Raw genomic sequence first — 6344 nt, 5'->3', positions numbered from 1 at the left:
TATTCATGGTACAGTACTGGAACTTCGTATGGAGATATGTATATAGTTGAAATCAAGCCCATACTCATGGAGAAAATTTGGGCTATTTGAAAAGGGGTGTGAGGACTACAAACCTACCTTTAGATATCTTTGAATGAATTTTTTATTCTCCTGTAGGTGTGTTTGTGAGTGAAATCCTCCTAAATGGTTGTACAGATTTTAACGAAACTTTTTGTGTATTTGAGTGGGTCTCTGGATGGTTTAGTTTCACAATTTAATCTGACAGTTGGCGCTGTAGTTGAGTTGTTACTAAAAATCTTATTTATGTTCCGATTTGGCTAATGTTTAGAATATGTATGCAATACTATTGCAAAAACGTGCTGCCAAGTGGTGCTGAAGTCGAGCTATTACTAAAAATAGCCAAGTGAGAAAAGGGACCGTGAAGGTCAGATTAAATCGACCTGTTGCACCATTGAGTATATCGACGGTCCTGCGTTGCAATTGGCACAATGGATATGATTTTCCAATACTATTATGCGTTCATACTTTTATGGTATTTCATCTGAAATAAGTATATGTATACTGCATTTCTGTAGAACAATGATTCGCACCCATTTTGAAATTGCCACCTACTATACTGTAAAGCTTCTAGGACATTCACTATAGAACCGGGTCATTGTTGCCGCCAGGGAGTGAAGAGGAAAAAATTTGTTTCGCTTTGCGAATAACCGTGCTATGAAATGCCGCACAACTGGAGAATTTCAAGAACGTATATAACACTTTCCTTAGGTTATTTAAAGCGGCAAATGACCACCAAACCTTAATCTTAGCAGACAAATGTGCCAATGAAAATCGTAAACGTGAATTGTTGGTGAAAATGTTGGACCAAAAAGTTTCAATAAAATATATAAAAATTTTGGGCGGGACGAAGTTCGCCGGGTCTGCTAGTATAAATTTAAAAAAAAAACGCATTACGCACTTTTTTTTAACTAAAAAAAGAAAAATGTAAACTACAATCAACTACAAACGATTCTGGACCTGAATTCATTACAATTGCAGCAGTATCTGTAAAAAGCTTCATATGAATTTTTTTAAAAACGCATTACGCACTTATTTTTGAACTAAAAAAAAATTTAAAACTACAATCAACTACAAACGATTCTGGACCAGAATTCATTAAAACGGAAGCTAAAGCTGTAAAAAGCTTCATATAAATTTTTTTTAAACGCGTTACGCACTTATTTTTCAACTAGAAAAAAAATATTTAAAACTACAATCAACTACAAACGATTCTGGACCTGAATTCATTAAAATTGAAGCCGTAGCTGTAAAAAGCTTCATATGGATTTTTTAAAAAACGCATTACGCACTTATTTTTTAACTAAAAAAAAAATATTAACTACAATCGACTATAAACGATTCTAGACCTGAATTAATTTAAATTGAAGCTGTAGCTGTAAAAAGCCTCATATGAATTTAAAAAAAACCGCATTACGCACTTATTTTTCAACTAAAAAAAATTTTTTAAACTACAATCAACTACAAACGATTCTGGACCTGAATTTGTTAAAATTGAAGCTGTAGCTGTAAAAAGCTTCATATGAATTCTAAAAAAAACGCATTACGCACTTATTTTTCAACTACAATCAAAAATAAACTTACTACAATCCTCCTGAGAGTTAAATCTATCATATTCTAGGTATTTTACCAAAATGCATCAAGGTCGGGTGCCAACTTCGCGGAGCTAAATGTACATTCATATTCATAAGTTTTAATTTATACATACACATGTATAAATGCATATTATGTAAGTATAAATGGGTACATACATATGTATGTGCAACTTACTATCGTTGAATTGAGGCTGTGGTTTACTTTCCGATTATAAAACATATGCTCATTCTCAATTGGTTTTGAAGACCAAAATGTGTGCGATCAATACAACCGATACTGTAAATATAGTTCTAGTTATTACTACGAAATTGTTAATGATAACGTAGTCTTGATAAATGTACTGATAGTGTAAACTTGCCTCCTGGAATTTTATATTTCTGAACAAATTATTCCGTGCACTGAGAAAGGCGGTCTGGCGAAAACTTAATGAACTGTGGGCACAGTTTAGTTTCCATTTCTTTAACTACGTTCGCTACAATTTTAAAAACTGTGCTTTGGCATACCTAATGTGACCAACTATTACATAGCTCAAAGAAGTACAGGTTAGGTTAGGTTAGGTTAAAGTGGGTACCCCAGGCAAGGGACACACTTAGACAATGGAGAGACTGTCCTTTGTAATACTACGAAAAAACTGAACGGATACCCTTCATTTAGTCGGCGAGACGCCGCGAGCCGATTAGCAAATTTCGAATGCGGCTAATTTCGATACCTGAGAGCCTGAGATACCTTAGCCTCCCGAAGGTTGGATAGTCTAAAAGAAAGTGTGGTGATGATTCCACCTCACCTTGCCCTTGATAGCTGTTACCTAAAGGATCACTTGAAATTCCTAGTCTTACCGCGTGAATACCAATCGCACAATGGCCTGTTAGAACCTCCATCACTAGCCCTTGAGGTAACGTGTTTTTCGGCACCATTAAGGGATAACGATGAGCCACTCGTGTCTTGCGCTGCAAAAAGCAAAAAAGCAGAGGAACTATTTTTTCCTTTATTATGTCCCAAAAGAAGTACTGCTTTCTTGTATCTATCTTATTAGGTATTCAGTAGAGTACGTAATTTCATTATCACGAAAACGAAGTATGCATGTTATTCTAGCGCTCGCCGAGCTAACACAGACAGAGGCGTTCCTACTTGCTTATTATCTGGGGATAATGTTTTTAGGATACCTTTCCGACTCCAGGACATAAGCCACGCAGTTTCCCGCGATTTCACTGTGGTCTGGCTCCTAAACTAGCCCTACTAAGAAGAACTCCGAAGCGATTGATAGAGAGGTCAGACATGCCTTTATCGATTTCGAGCGCACCATCAGATCCTTTAGCAGTGAGTCTACCACTTCCTTGATGGCAGCTATTTCCACCTGAAAGGCACTGCAGAAGTCCGGAAGTCTGAACATAGTTCTGATGGAGAGTTTCTGAAGAAACCTCCACCAACCCTGTCTCCAAGTTTTGATCAGTCCGTCAAGAAGTTTACCGCTCCCTTGTTCGAGTAACCCTGCCCTACCTAGTCCTCTCTTGAGAGTATAGATAGAGAAGGAGCTTCTGGGATCTATTTCAGAAGCGCTGTAATCTATGTGTTCAGGGCGATGTCAAAGCCCTCAATAACTCCATCCAGTGTAACCACTCGGTTTCCCTGAGCCTAATAGCAGTTCGTGCTGCGACAATTCTGTGTACAATATCCGCAGCCGCCGAGTTCAACATGACGTTAAGGGCCAGTGTAGGTGTGGTTCCTAAAGCTCTACTAATTCCAATAAGGGCTATTCGCAGTAAACGCTCCAGTTGTTTTACAAGTTTAGCCTTTTCTAGTGAGTTCCACCAGAAAAGGGCTCCGTGAAAGTAGATAGGCATAAATCTGGGTTCATAGAGCTAATTAATTATTTTAGGCGAGACGTCACCTTTTACAGATAGCTCCCCTACAGCAGTACAAGGCAACCGACGCCTTCTTTCCTCAATTTTACACTTCAACGACAGCTTACTATCCAGGATCAAGCCTAAGTACTTGACGCTGTCTGTCGTATCTTGCACTTCCTGTCAAACAAGACCACTTCTGTCTTGCCGTTGGTTCCTAACTAGTTACCTGATTCAGGTAACCTTAAACCAGATCAAAAAGGGTGTCTAGAAATCGTCCCTCAACCAAAAGTCCCACATCATCTACATAGGCGATCACCCGACCGCGCTTTTTCTAGTTCCTCTAACAGGTAATTTACAATCGCAATCCAGAGCAGGGGGAGAGAACACCACCTTTCGGAGGGCCCCCTATTGACTGTGCGCTGAGTGCAGGCACCTCCCACTCTTCCGCGACAGTTCTGTGACGAAGTAAGCTGTAGATAAGCCGCATGACGTTGGTTTCAACCAGAAGATTATGAATAGACTTCAATATTTCCTCTGGATATCGAGGAAGGCCTCTACTGCATAATCCTTATGCGTGAAGGCTTCCTCTAACCACTTTAGCAATGTATGCAAGGCGGTATATACCGACCTTTTCTTGCAATAAGCATGTTGGGCTCTTGAAAGACAGTCACAAGAAATCACGTTTCTTATGTGCAGTGACGTTTTTAGCAAAAACGAAGACAGACTGATAGGCCTAAAATGTCTAGGACAAATATGAGAGCCTTTTCCGGCCTTCGGGATTAGCGCAACTCTGACTATCCAGAATCCAGAAGCCAACCAATTGCACGAGCCCTTTGCAGGTGCGCAGATATGATGCCATTGGTCCCGGCGACTTGAAAAGTTTGAACGAATTTATCGCCCAGGCGATATGACGATCGTCTAGATGATCGAAGACGTACTTGGCCTGAAGTACTAAGTATCGCAAAGAAGTACATTTGACTGTACTTCGAAGTACGAAGTACCAGAGCGAAAAAAGAAGTACTGTACTTCCGAAAGAAGTACGGTGGGTCACATTAGGCATACCCCGATCATAAAGTTGTTTCCAACTAAGTGCTGGTAGCCTCCACTAGCCAAAAGGGGCAAAGTTGCCGCTAGTTGAAGCATTGGCGGCATCGCGGTTGATGAATGCCCTTGAAATTTTATTTCAGACAGGACGAAACTAAATGCATCTTTAGAGAGTCTAAAGCGCTTCCTGAATCTGTAAGTGAGTTATAAAAATTAATTTAAATGTTATAAAACTTAATTTTCTTACGCTGCGTCAGATAAAGCCATGGAATTGCTTTTATCGCGAATCCTGCACCTTATGGCCACTTGGTGATGCTCCTCGTCTGAATCCGATGAGCTTGTATAAAAAAATATCACGGGGTTCATTTTAGCGCCTGCAAAAACCAAATTTCATACATTTCTTTAAATATATCGTACATTTGAATACTTACGTTGGACTTCAATTCAAATACTTTTTTGATTGTTTTCGCATTTCATGCTATTTGTATTGTCATTCAGAGAAACGCCAGGGATCTTATTACATAACATTTCTATTCACTTCGTTTCGAATGCGGCGATGAGGCTACTCGACACGTAACGCAATTTTACTCGATGCGATTGCTCGCATGCTTACGACTGCCGCGATTCGGACCCCGATTTTTCAACTCTTGTACTGATTTTATTCATTTCTTCAATCAGTACGCTAATGTCCTGATTTTTCAGAATTTGTACTGATTTGTACTGAATTTTTAATTCAAGCTAAGTACTTTAGGATTTTCTTAAGGTTTTTACATAACTTCGGAACTTATTTAAACTGTACTGTAACAAGTAAGAAAAAAATAATTTAATTATAGTTGACATGTTTCAGATAATGTTTTATATGCCCAAGAAATTAATACAACAAAAAGATCAATCGTTTTACGGGAATATCACCGGATCGTTACGTACCAGTTGCGATAATATGATGGAGCCTAAATTATTTAAAAAGAAGGCTGATGTTTTTTAGGCATGTGTTGTTAGTTATCTCGAAAATAACTTTCAGTTTAATAACAACTAATTGTAAAGTAGTTTTGCATACGAGACATAGTATTAGATACTCTTTTTAGCGAATTCTTAGTCTTTCAAAGTTTTTACGTAGTTGGAAAAATTAATTTAGGCCATGAGAAAATATAGATGAAGTCCTTAAATAGTGGTACTTTTCCACAGTTTGAAAAAATATATAATTTAGGTTTTTTTTAACAACTGAGAGGATCTTAAGTATATAGTTTACTTCTTGACGCAAAGAGAGAAATCGGGTTTTGATTAAAATTTTTTTAACTACGTATCAGCCAGTGGCGGACCCACGGGGGCTGTTTTAATACATAGACGCCATATTATACATACATAGACAATATATTTGTTCACTAAATTTTTTTATGACATACTTTATACATATTCACCTTTTTGATAATGACCCGGGTATTTACCCATTTCTATCCAATTTGCCCATTTTACGGCTATTTACCCTTTTTCCATCTCTAATCATGCTTCATCTCATATTTGGTTTTGATTATTCTCAGCAAAAAATCGGTAATCGCGTTTAGTGGTAACGTGTTCTAGAAGGCATAGCGTTATAATGCCTTCGAATTTTTTCGCTTCTCTTAGGCATTGCCGGTAATTCAAAGTAGAATGTCCTACAATATTTTATTTATTTCGCTTCTTTGTTTCATTTCGGGGAATGCAAAGTAGAAGGTCCTATAATATTTTTTTTAATTCCCTTCTTTGCTTCATTTCGGGGAATGCAGAGTAGAATGTCCTACAATATTTTATTTGTTTCGCTTCTTT

This window comes from Rhagoletis pomonella, unplaced genomic scaffold (genome assembly GCF_013731165.1).
Source record: "Rhagoletis pomonella isolate Grant_MI unplaced genomic scaffold, Rhpom_1.0 Rhpom_scaffold_00001, whole genome shotgun sequence".
In the NCBI taxonomy this organism is placed as follows: Eukaryota; Metazoa; Arthropoda; class Insecta; order Diptera; family Tephritidae; genus Rhagoletis; species Rhagoletis pomonella.
The sequence above is the reverse complement of the archived record's forward strand: the minus strand, read 5'-3'. Positions refer to the sequence as shown.